Genomic DNA, 12,872 nt, shown 5'->3' on the forward strand with positions numbered 1-12,872 from the left:
GTAGTGTCATCAATAGATCGATTGATTGTTACCAAAGGAATTGTTACCAAAGGGATCAAAACCTCTGTAGAAAACGTGGTACTGGACGCTGGAATATTATCACAAGGCAGACGATTGCTTACTAGTGCTATGTGCTCGGTAAATCACTAACATCACGACAGCTAGCGTCATATCTCTCTGCTGCTGCAGAACGAACCATATCTCGTCAAAGTTTGTCGCGTCAACTGGCATGAAGGTGAACTGTACGCCCGATGATCTGTGGTTTGTGTACCTTTGTCCCATCGCATATTAGAGACCGTGAAGATCGTAGTTGGACACCAGAGCAGTGGGGCCATGTACTCTTTACGGAGGAGTCTCAATTTAATAAACAGAACGGTTCCCGAAGGGCAATGATAAGGCAAGAACCAAGGACACGCTATCGGACGCCAAACATCGTCGAAAGAGATCATTTCAGAAGAGGAGGCTTTCTTGTATGGGCTAGGATAGCAACGAACGGCTGTAACGACCTCTACGTGATTCCTGGTGGTTTCATCACAGCCTTCTGATACCGTGACAAAATTCTACACTCTCTTGTGCATCTTTTATCACTCCAATGGATACTGGTGTAATATTTATGGATGATAATGCCCTCCCGCATAGAACTCGAGTGGTGCCGAGTTATCTGGAGAACGAAACCATTCCACATCTGCAGCGTCCTGCTGGATCACCGGACTGAATTCCATACAGTATGGGGTGGGGCATGTTGAGACTACGGATAGAAGGTCGCAATATGCCACTAGGTACCCTCCACGAGCTCCGACATGCATTACTACAGGAATGAGTACTACTGCCACAACAAGCGATTAGCGACACTGTTGCTAGCTTACCTCGCCGTTGTCAAGCATGCATTTCAGCTAGAGGTTATCATACTCGTTATTAGTGGGATGTTTCCAATGCGCATTCTTCCGACCCATGTGTTCTTTCGCGATGTATCCATTGCTGTATTGTTTGTTAATACATGTGTTTCTGTATGTGTTTGCTGTATTGTTTGTTATGCGATACATGTGTTTTTGTATGTATGTGCTGTATCGTTTGTTATGCGATCTAGTAATGCCACACCAAACCTCTTGGATCAGTTTCACGCATATTCATTAAATAGTTTTTGTATTATTGCATGTTTTGATTTTGTTACTTTTTTGAGCAGGAGTGTATTTAGACACTGAAAGAAGTATTGTACAAGGAAGGTAAAGAATTTTAGAAACAGAAAATAGCTTGCCGATGAAAACCATAGATCGATATTGTTTTGTACCGCAGTAGGCTCCCCTAACCACTATACCGTCTGGGCGGATCTAGAAGCTGGTAAGAGGAGGAAAAGATGTTTAGTTTGCCTTCAAGCTTCAAGTTAGATATCCAGACTTCAAAAATAAGTGAAGCTTAAATTTCTGCTACCGAGGCTGTGGTTTAAGTCGTACTCTAGGAACACGTAGCGGTTGACTTACATTAGATATTCCAGTAGATTTGGGTTAACGTTGTAGTCTAAGTTTATCCAAGAGAGTTTCAAATAACTCTCTGATTTTTAACTTTTGTTTAACTTTCATTCTTAGACTGTAGGTATTAATGAAATATTTTTAGTATTAATAAAACATAAGAGATCTTCAGAGATTTTTATTTTGTAAATAGTGACAGTTATTGGGTATGGGCAAAAATTCGCCAGAGGTTTTAGGGTATTTGTACAGTTTAACGATAATAATTTAGATTATTTTCTGGATAGAATTCTACAAACAGGTATAAGCTCGTATCCTTATGGAATAATAAGTGTGAGGGTAGCAAAAAAGGTTTGAAACTGATATTTTTAACAATGAGAAAGACTTATATTTCTAGTAAAATTTACTCGTAGTTACTTATATGTTTTTTCCCCTGCAACACACATTTCCCACATTCAATCCAGACGATAAAGTCAACGTCTTAGATGTCTAATTATAGTTTCAAAACGACACTATAATCTTTAGAAGATCAATACATGACCTCATGCCACGTGGACTGGCAACAGCTTCTTGTTGTGATAAAGAAGCTGAATTCAACGTATACTGGAAATAATAACCCTTGCTTTCAAGTGCTCAGTAGTAATTAAACTACATATCGAGTTCTTTTCTGTTATCTTCTGTTTAGTGTAAAATTTATCTCCAAAAATTCTCTTAATAATTTACATTAAAAATAGTATAAACATTTTCTGCTTTTCAAATGCACAGTTTTATGAAGTTTTAAGAGATGTAAATCGTCTAAGTGTATCCTGTGTGTAGTTATGAGTTGTCGTTGAAAACAGCACAACTAATATGGGACAGTAGTGTACACAAAGCGTCACACAGAAGCAGTATAAGTTTGATTTAGTCTTCAGAAATACTGCTACTCTTCCCCAACCATTTTGGGAAGCATTAGTAAAAGTCATAAACTGAAGGAAACTTAACTGAACTTTGTTTTGAATTGCATTATGAAGAATAGTTTTTTTTTCTTTTTTGCTGAAAGGGAGCTATTTTAGAAGACAGAACGAATGAGAAAATGTAAGAAAATTTCAGCTTTGAGAAAGCACTACTATGACAGAAAATGGTACTGTCGATCACGATACCTCAAAAGGTACTCCTTTAACACAGGGTACCTCAAGCATTACACAGGGTACCTCAAGCATTATTTGCTCTAAGGAAAAGACTCAAAGTTTAAATTAGTGAATTCAAGGTATCACTAACTGAATTGGCCTATTGGCGTTACTCCTTTTCTCTCTCAATTAGCATAGTAATACAATTTTTTGACCTATTTTAAACTATTTTTAGATCTAATACTTAATTTTTATTTTTATTTTCCGCTCATCATTTTCAGCCACCCCACGTGTTTAGGAGCGTGACTAAGTACATCAAATGATTTTTAAAATGGATGGAATTATAACATGTATAGTAATCTGTCGTTCAAAAATTTTTTTTTCTTTTTTTTGGGGGGGGGGGGAATCGAGCTGAATATTTACCAGTGTATCTAGGTTACATAAACTTTTTGCTGCGACACATGGTATCAAGTATTTGTTTTAGTACACCATTTCTTTTCTTATGTTGTTGGATGTCCCCAAACTGACTTCTCCGCCTGCCATTACTTAACTTATGTTATCTCCCGACATTATACGTATTTTGGTATTTGTTCTTCGGCTACTCCGTTTTGTGCACACGTGTTTGAATGCGTGACTAAGTACATCATACGATTTTTAAACTGCAAGGTTAGACCCGTGTTATGATGTTAAAGACATGGAGCGACCGAAACAAGCTCGAAATTTTTTAGACCTCTTTTAGTTTTTTTTTTTTTTTTTTTTTTTTTCCGCCATTTCGTAGTTAGTATATTCTTTCATTTGCTATATTTACTACTCAGAGTTTCTTTTTGCTTACTTCAAATCAAACTTTTAGAGAGATATACATCTTATCTGCAACTGATATGACATATAATTAACAGCTGCTTGTACGCTAAGACAAACAGGTTATGCACATAAGCAATTTCATTTAGTGCTGTAGCTTATACTGGACATCAGCATTTCAGCTTTAGAAAAATAAATTTGCTAAAGGAAACATAGTATCCGATTTTTAATCATTGGTTTTGTCTAAACATTGCACAGCAGATACCTCTTCTAACTAGCAAAAGTTTAAAAGTGTTATGTGAATCTTCTTTAAGTGCAAATTGGTCGAATTCACTGCCCACCAATACTTCATTCACCTACAATTTCAATTTTCGGATAAAAGATTCCTGGATTAAGTAAAGTCTCTATAAAGCAATTGTTTCTCCACAATACACATTAAAATGATTAAATATCGCAGTTCATATATTACATACTGTTGCTAAGCTATAATTAGTTAATTTATTATATTAATTTGACAAGACATTAGGCCATCAAAACAAGGTCTTCCAGTGACCGAATGGCTAAAGCCGCTTAGCAGTGGTCATTACCCTCAGAGTGCAAATCCCGGAGAACGGGTTGGCTGTATGAACATTGTCGAGCTTCTTCCTGTGTGCAAAGTGGCTATGAGCTAGTTTCCCTTAGAAAGTCCTCTAAGAAGGTATATTTTCCCTTAAGCGCATAACTTCACTATGCATAGCCTCATTCAGTTAAACAAAAAAGGCTTTGAAAGACATAAACATTTCACGCAGTTTACTCTATTTGTCGTATGCTCGCAGTAAAAAGAATTATGAGTTATATAAAGAAGAAATTAAAATTTGTAATTGCATAATGATATGTTTTAGTTAGGAGCTTATAACTCCTTACCACGCAGAGTAAGCTAGTAGTACTCTGTGCACGTTAATCGTCGTGTAGTCTATGTTTTTGATAATAGCTATAGCTTTCACAATATAGAGACATTAGGAATTTTTTTTATGCAAGAAGGATGAAAAATGACCGATCGCCTTCGCCGGGAATCGAAACACGGACCTCTGGAATACCGGCCCAGCGTGCAGAACCACTACACCACGAAGGCACGCTAGGAAGGCGGGAGAAATACCTTATATACGCCCCTTTTTAAAGGGCGATTGCGGTTTTAGGGGACCTAGTCGCCAAATCCTGGGTGTGGAGAAACATCATCCACAACCCTTTTAGTTCGGACGCCACTGTAGAGACAGCTCTACCCGACGAGACGGCTTCTGACCTAAGCTGTCCTGTAGGACAACGAACAGGGTGATGCCATTTCACGGAAGGAAGAAACCACTATCGGCTCACCACAGCGAAGGGCCGGGTGGCGGATCAGATGTGGTAAATTGAACGACAGTCATACGAAAATGAAAGTTTTTGTTATGAAGACTACTGTGCCTTGTGTGCAAGAGGTACTTCGTACGATTAGAAAAAGAAAAATGATTTGGGATGAAAACTATGTCTTGAAGGTAAAATGTAAAAAGCATTGATGAAGTTAGGCATGGTTATTGGAAATTTGGCATGGTTATTGGAAATTGGAGATTTTTGATTTAAAGAACTAGCATATACATCACAACCAAAGAGCATATGATTTGTGAATAAACATATTTTGACAAAATTTTCATAACGGAACTAATAGTAAAGAGAAGCTATTTTAACATATCTAGCAAAGTTACAGAACTCTAATGTTAAATATTAGAATAATAATAATAATAAAAATAATTTAAAAAAAAGTAAAGTACAATGCTATTGTTAAACAGTTAAAAAGAAAAAACACTGAACATTGAAGAGAAGAATAGATTCTATATCTGGCTATGGGAAACAGTTAAGTGTTGAAGAGCTGCAGTGTGAAATTATTTTCTCTAGTTGTCTGAGGCTTGTTTTATATTTTATTAAATTATTCAACCACTGTGGCCAAAATTGTTCGGATAGAGCTTTTAGAAGATCTTGCGCATGATGAGTACAATTGAAAACGATATTATCGGGATCGGCAATATTTCCACACTCAACAAAAATTATCTGAGCTTAATCCAAAGCGATGAAGGTAGCTCTTGAAAGGGCCATGTCCTGTGGCAAACCAGGTAACTGATGAAGAGATTGAATATAATTTTGATGAGACATTGGGAATAAATTTATATGTTCTTCGACCAGTTGTACCAGAAATCCATTCTTGTTGCCACTTTGTCAAAAGAATTTTCCATTAAAATTTTTTAATGTAAGAGGAAGGAAGAGGATAAACATAGATGAGACGTTCTACCACTTGAGCTGCCGCTTTGGCTTGTTGATCCGCTAGTTCATTACCTAAGATACCGTGATGTGCTTTGACCCAGACGAGGTTCGGACATTGGGAAGCAGAAAGACGTAGTAAAAGTTGTTGTATTTCTTGAACTAGCGGATTTTTATTAAATAAATCTATTATTGCTTGCAAATTTGATGCAGAATCTAATAAATATTTATAGTAAATTCTTGAATTGAGTTTAGCGAAAGAGCCAGTAAAACTGCTTTGCGTATTGCAATCAACTCAGCTTGGTAAACTGAATTTTTAATTGAAAGCCGTTTGTTCCAAGTGTATAACTGAGAAGCATTTTAAAACAAGCAGCCACTTCCTGTTCCTGAAGACATTTGTGAACCATCTGTGTAAATTTGAAAATCAGAATTCAAGGGATATGATGTTTTAATGAAGACGTTTTGTTGAAGATCGAATGAGGCTGGATGACAAGCATCATTAGATTATTCAAGTTCATAGTCGTCTGGATGAAAGTGATGATTCCATAATTCTTGGGGCTTTTGAAGTCGAAGTACATTGTCTGTTGCTGCTTCTCGCTGTACCAGGAGGGGAAGTGGAGGAAGACCAGTTAGAATCTGAAGAGCAGCTGTTGAAGTAGTACGATAAACTTTGCTAATTATTAAAAGATGTGTCCGCTGTAAAGCATTAAGACGTTTAATTGCACCCTTGGTAAGGTGTGTACCCCAGATGGAAGCTGCATATAAGATGACTCTTTGTGTTAATATTGTATACCATAATTTGAGAAACTTCGAGGGTGATCGTCAAGAGAGTCCAAAAGTCCTTTTCATTGAGTTTTGAAGCTTGGGAGTTCTCTCTCTTAAATACTGGATATGCGGGATCAAGGATAAGCGATTATTTATTTTGATACCGAAGTACAACAGATTTTAAACAAAAGTGATTGACTGCCCATTGAATTTTAATGTTGGATTTCTTTGTAGAGGACGTTGTCTTCCAATAAGTAGACCTCTAGTTTTGGTAGTTGAGATTCTTAGTTTATGTTGGCGAAACCAATTTTGAAACTTATCCGAACAGAATTGAGCTTTGGGTGTAATTTCATGGCGACCACCTATATCGATTCAAAAACCATCCGCTTAGGCTATGATTCTTACATCTGGTAATCCCGTAAATTCCTGGAGAGAATTAGCGACGAGGGTCCATAGAAGAGGACCCAAGCAGGATCCCTGTGGACATCCCTTTTAAACACGATGAGTAAAAACAGTATCCATAACAGTGATCTGTACAGAGCGATCAGAGTGATCTGTACAGCTTTTAATGATGTCTAGAAAGAAAGAAGGGCATTTCAGAGCTGTCATTATTTCATAAACATCCGGCCACCAAAGTCTATCGAAGGCGCCTTGTATATCCAATGATATGATGAGTGAATGCTTATTATTTTGTCGATTTGTGGTTGTTGTTGAGAGTAGATCGGATAAAGCATGCTTAGTATATTTGTTTTTGGCAAAGCCATGTTGGTAGGTGGAGAGAAGCTGGTGTTTACAAAGGAAGTGGTTTAAGCGTAGAAGTATTGTTTTTTTCAGTAATTTTTCCAAATGCAGGAAGTAGACCACTGTAGAGACATTAGATTTTTTTTCGAAGCAGGCAAGATGAAAAATTAGCAACGCCTTCGCCGGGAATCGAACCACGGACCTATAGGATACCGGTCCAGCGTGCAGAACCACTACACCGCTAAGGCATGCTAGGAAAGCGGTAGAAATACTTTATATACTCCCCTTTTTAAAGGGCGACTGGGGTTTCAGGGGACCCAATTTTTAGGGGGCCAAATCCTGGGTGTAGAGAAACCTTATCCAACACCCTTTTAGTTCGGGCGCCACTATAGAGACATTAGGATTTTTAGAAAAGTCGGAGAGATGAAAAATGAGCGATCGCCTTCGCCGGGAATCGAACCACGTACCTCTGAAATACCGGCTCAGTGTGCTGACCACTACACCACGAAGGCACGCTAGGAAAGTGGGAAAAATACCTTATAAATTAATTTATTTAAATCTTGTTGATAATGCATTGATCATACAATATTATTTTATTATTACTTTAAATTAAGATTTCCGTACTTTTCCATCTGAAGTGTATTATTAGCATATAGCTCTCCTTTTGATTAACATAAACTAGAAATTCGAGACCCCCTTTTTTTAAATCTTCTTAAAATATTTATCCTGCATGTCTGTTTATTTAAAGGTCAAGGACAGACATATATATTCAGTGAAAGTGTTTTGTGATATTTCTTAAATAGTTTTTATACTCATCCAACACCCTTTTAGTTCGGGCGCCACTATAGAGACATCAGGATTTTTAGAAAAGCCGGTGAGATGAAAAATGAGCGATCGCCTTCGCCGGGAATTGAAGCACGGACCTATGGAATACCAGCCCAGCGTGCGGAATCACTACACCGCGAAGGCATGCTAGGAAGGCGGGAGAAATACCTTATAACAAAACCGAGAATAGATCTTAAAATAAAATTTACGATTGCAAGAAGAAAGATTAAAATGACTAACTCTACTGTGTTTTAAAATTTACAAATGCATCTTCTATAATATGTTAACTAAAAATTATTTGGTGAAATTCGGGACGTTAATAGTCAAAAACAGGTTTCAAATCTATTTGGAATAATTGCAAAAATAGAAATATTTCTTCGAAGAAACTTCATTTAAATGAATTTGTTTAAGTCAATGCATGCTTTCGAACTTTTATGTAATATGTTAGAATTTAATGATTTGCTACATATTAGATTCTATTTTAATATAATACATGACTAAGAAGGAAATTTATTTTCTTTTACATTAAACATATGGTGTTGGTTTTATGTAGATAAAAGGAAGAAAATTGTTTTATGACAATAATTTACTTGAGTTTCTCTACTAAAATATGGGTTCATTAATTGCTCTAAAATTTTAACACGAATAAACATAATAAATTGTACTTGCCTAAAAGCTGCTTTGTTTTGTAAAATCTATTTGTATACTCTGAAATATGATAGATTGATCTTAAGATATGTCATTCTGATTGCTTTACTAAGAACTGATTCCTGAAATGTTTTCTCTTCAACAACAATAAGGTTCACTTATGCTTTTCCCTCCCATTTAGCAATGCAGCTCATTGTTTCATGTCATTGACAACTCTTTTTTTTTTAGCAAAGAAAAAAGTAAAAGCATATAATTCTTAAACACTCTTCACAAAAGCGTAAAATGAAAGTGCGATTTTTATGAGGAAACCATACGAATCCTAAGGAGTGTTTAAATTTCTTTAAACCGCCATTTGCAAATGCATTGAATGTCAACAAAAGTAAAAGATTAATTACATTCATCAATGAAATTTATGCAATTAAAATTATAAAGACTGACATTTCTTGTGTTCTATAAAAGGTTTCACACAACTGTTATGCAATAAGTGTTTTATAAACATTCTTAAAATTTTGTTAAATTACACTGCTAAATTCAAAATTGTATAATACTGGATTAAGAAATGCTAGTTGACGATATGCCGGTATTAATCAAAAATCAAACTTTAAAGTTGACTGGTAAGCTCAGCTCCTTAAAAAGAAGACAATGCTACAATGAATACTTTTATAGCGAACGAAGACAGAAAAACCATAAAGTAATGAGTTGTGCTCGGCGCTTGATCCTTTGTCTTTTTTCTTACATGAAAACTAAAACATTTGTAAGAATTTTATGCTCTTTTACCATCCCAATAAAGATGTGAGCCAGTGGTTCGAAGATAGATTGGTTCATAGACTACGACATGCAAATAATAGCAAATATTTGATTCGAAGCTAAATCGGCTTTGTTTATATTGCGTTTTGTAATTATTCCCTGTTCCATGATTTGCATCTCTCTAAAATAACAGAATAATTCTTCCCATAATAAAAAAGTTTTTAATAGTTTATGTTGACGCAAGAAACGGCTATTGAGAAGACTATCCAAAGGAATGCTACAATATGTTGTTATACTTATCGCCACATAAAAGATATTTAACTTCCCCATGGCTTGCAAAATATCTGTTTCTCAGAATGATGTTAATTTGATGCGACATAAGTGCAATTCGAACTCGTGTTTCATGTTTAGAAAACATAATCTGTATTTATCATTAAATTTTTTTCTCCCTCCTTCTTAGCATGCCTTCTTGGTGTAGTGGTCAGCACACTCGTAGGGTATTCGAGAGATCTGTGGTTCGAGTCCCGGCTAGGGCATTGCTCATTTTTCATCTCTCCTGCTTTTTAAAAAAAAAAAAAAAAAAATGTCTCTACAAATTTGTGAAGAGTTTCGTAAACTGAAAAACACCATCACGCTCTCCTTTATATTTGACGCTGGACTGGTCTCGAGTAAGAAGAATAGATCTTGGTTCCTAAAAAATGCTCAGTTTTACTTGGGCGCCACTTTAAAAAGCTGGGCTCCAATTTATGTTGCTTGAAGTTGAAAGCTCAGTAGCTAGTTGTCCCCCAATATGTACTCGAATCGATCGATTGCACTTTCAAATAATTGTTCGTATTTTTTTACAGGATCATTAAATAATTTGAATTGGTTTACTTAAGTCTATATTGACCTTTAATTATAAGATCAAGGAAAATTACCCAAATTTTCTAAAAACACTTCTTGAATCATCAAGCATTTTCATTTCAGCTTATGAATCCTTAAAAAAATATTGGTACCGTGAAATAACTCACCGACTGCGAATTTCTTTTGTACTATCTTTAAATTCAAAATAACCGATCTGTAACTGAAAGATGTTCAATAAAATTGAATTACAAGTACATTTTCAAGAAATGCATTGTGTAACTGATCTTTCGTATGTTAGGAAACTTCTTACTGGAATCCACATACTTATGATATAAGTTACTCTTACCATAATATTGAAAAACAAATTACAGCTTGCACGTTATTTCCCAATTAAACGAGTCATCTGCTGATGAGAGTGGTTAAATATCAGTTGCACTATTTGTAATATATTGGGTTACAGGACAATTACGTTAATCTTGTCTGATTTGAGATACTTCCAATAAATCTGTGTCCTATACTTGACCTTTATGCAAGGAATGACAATTTCGAGAAATATTCGAGCCTTTTGCGGTACTTCTTTATTGGATTTCTGGAGAATTCTATAAGCAATAAATAAATCTTCATATCAGAAATCTGGCTGTTTCATCCTCTATCTAAAGGAAAGGAGATAAGGGAGATCGCATTCGACAACGTTTGACCCGAAGATGATAAAAATTCAGATGATTATCGCTAGAATTTCTGATACTTTTTTATCTTCATATTTTCCTCTTGTTTTATTTATTATGCTTTCTTGGATGTGTACATGTGCTGCACTATATTCAAACTAACCTTTGTTATGGAATATTTTATTTTTAGTATCAAACAAACACATTGAAATGTCAAATTACTCGCTGTTTTCCTCTCATTAACTTATTAATATATTTTGTTTGCTTGTTTTTTATAATATATGTATTTGCCAGTTTGACGTAATATTGAATAAGAACTATAAGCAAAATTTTGGGTTTTAATTTAACTAAATAAGTAGGGTATCAGTTGTAAATATTATTTTATTTTTGAAAATTTTGATGCAATATTAAAAAACCATTCTTCAGCAAATGTGAATTTAGTCGATTGTTTTACCACTAAAAAAAAAAAAAAAAAAAAAAAAAAAAAAGAACACTTTCAAAACATCGTGAAAGATTTCCGCTGACACAAGAAAACCTGAAAAAGTTCTATATGTTTAAATCACTTATTAAATAGTATGTTAATTGTAAAATAAAAGTACCGTAGACTTGTCAATAATGAGGAGTTAGCGGTATCAATCTACCCTTCGTATAACATTTGACTTTCCCCAAATCTTAATTATCAACGGCCTATTTTTGAAGGGAAATCTTACTGATGGTATAAACAGCCCAAACGCTTTTCTTTTCTTCTCTTTCTTTTTTGCCGCCTTTTTTGAGTGTAGAAGGTATGTGATAGTAAAGACACCTTTTTTAACATGTTATTATTTTGTCACATGTTACAAACTTTATTCTTACAATGATATTTGCATTCTTAGAATATAGCTTTAAAATTTGTTTAGTTCTTTTGTCAAATACATCCAAGCATGTGGGAGCTATCTGTGTAAGGAAAAGGATGTCTTCGTGGAAGACTTTCTAACAGAGACTGGCTCGTATTCCTGTTACGCACTAAAAATCACGAAATCATAAACATAGCAACCAACCCCTTTGTCGGGCTTAGAATTCGTCTAGAACTATCTATGTTTATTAGACTTATTCAGACTCACAGTAGTGAATACGACAGAGAAACAAATTTATTAACTATTAAGAGGGTTTACTGAGAAATTTCTAAAGGAGAAAAAGTGCAGTCTAAGTTAATACTGTATTTTATTTTCTGATAATAAAGTTTATATTTTCTATTTTCGAGAAGTATTGCTAAGCTACATCTATATTATTCCATGTGCCACAAAACGCTGTAGATTAGCAACTCATATGCAGATCTTTGAAACTGGACCCAATCTTCAAAACATTTTCAGTTGTATTTATTGTCAAAAATCCGCTTAATAATAGAGCCATGCAGTTCAGATGCGCTTTTTGAAAGGTTAGACATTTTTAACAACTTGAAGTAGGTGGGTTGATTAATTGCTTAAAGCAAAACATATAATGGCTGTCTTTCGAAGAAAAAGGATGTCATCGGAGACATCTTTCTAAAGGAAATTGACTCGTATTTGCTTTCCAGATGAATAAAACGTGAAAAATGCATGCAGCCAGCCCGTTTACCGGGATTCCCCAGAAGCAGGATAATTGCTTCCACTAAGCGATGGGAAAAAAGTTCATAAATCTCGTCTTATCTAAATAGGAAGTTATGGCAATCCTTCCACCGTGCTGTTCATATATACATATCTTCTAATTTCCTTAATTTTTCAGCACAATGCGCAAAATTTTTGACCCCATAGGTCTTTAATCGTTTGTTCTTTATACTTTACATTAAATTATATGTATATATATATATAGAGAGAGAGAGAGAGAGAGAGAGAGTATCTTTTTAATTCACAGATTATCTTCAGCTAGTAAATAACAGCTCCCAAAGCATGCGCGATAATGTCTGTTATGTGCGTGTCAATATTTTATGTGTCATATGAAATCAGGAACAAATATTTTCATTACTAAAAATCTCATCTCCAAATTTT

General features: G+C 35.0%; 1 protein-coding gene across 2 annotated transcripts in view; it reads left to right on the forward strand.

Moving 5' to 3' along the window:
• LOC118188811 (sodium- and chloride-dependent glycine transporter 1-like) overlaps positions 1-12,872 on the forward strand; it is a 121,921-nt gene that overhangs the window by 33,033 nt on the left and 76,016 nt on the right. The gene's annotated exons all lie outside the window — the stretch shown is intronic.

This window comes from Stegodyphus dumicola, chromosome X2 (genome assembly GCF_044657685.1).
Source record: "Stegodyphus dumicola isolate Sdum_Otavi_A_Nest chromosome X2, ASM4465768v1".
Lineage (NCBI taxonomy): Eukaryota > Metazoa > Arthropoda > Arachnida > Araneae > Eresidae > Stegodyphus > Stegodyphus dumicola.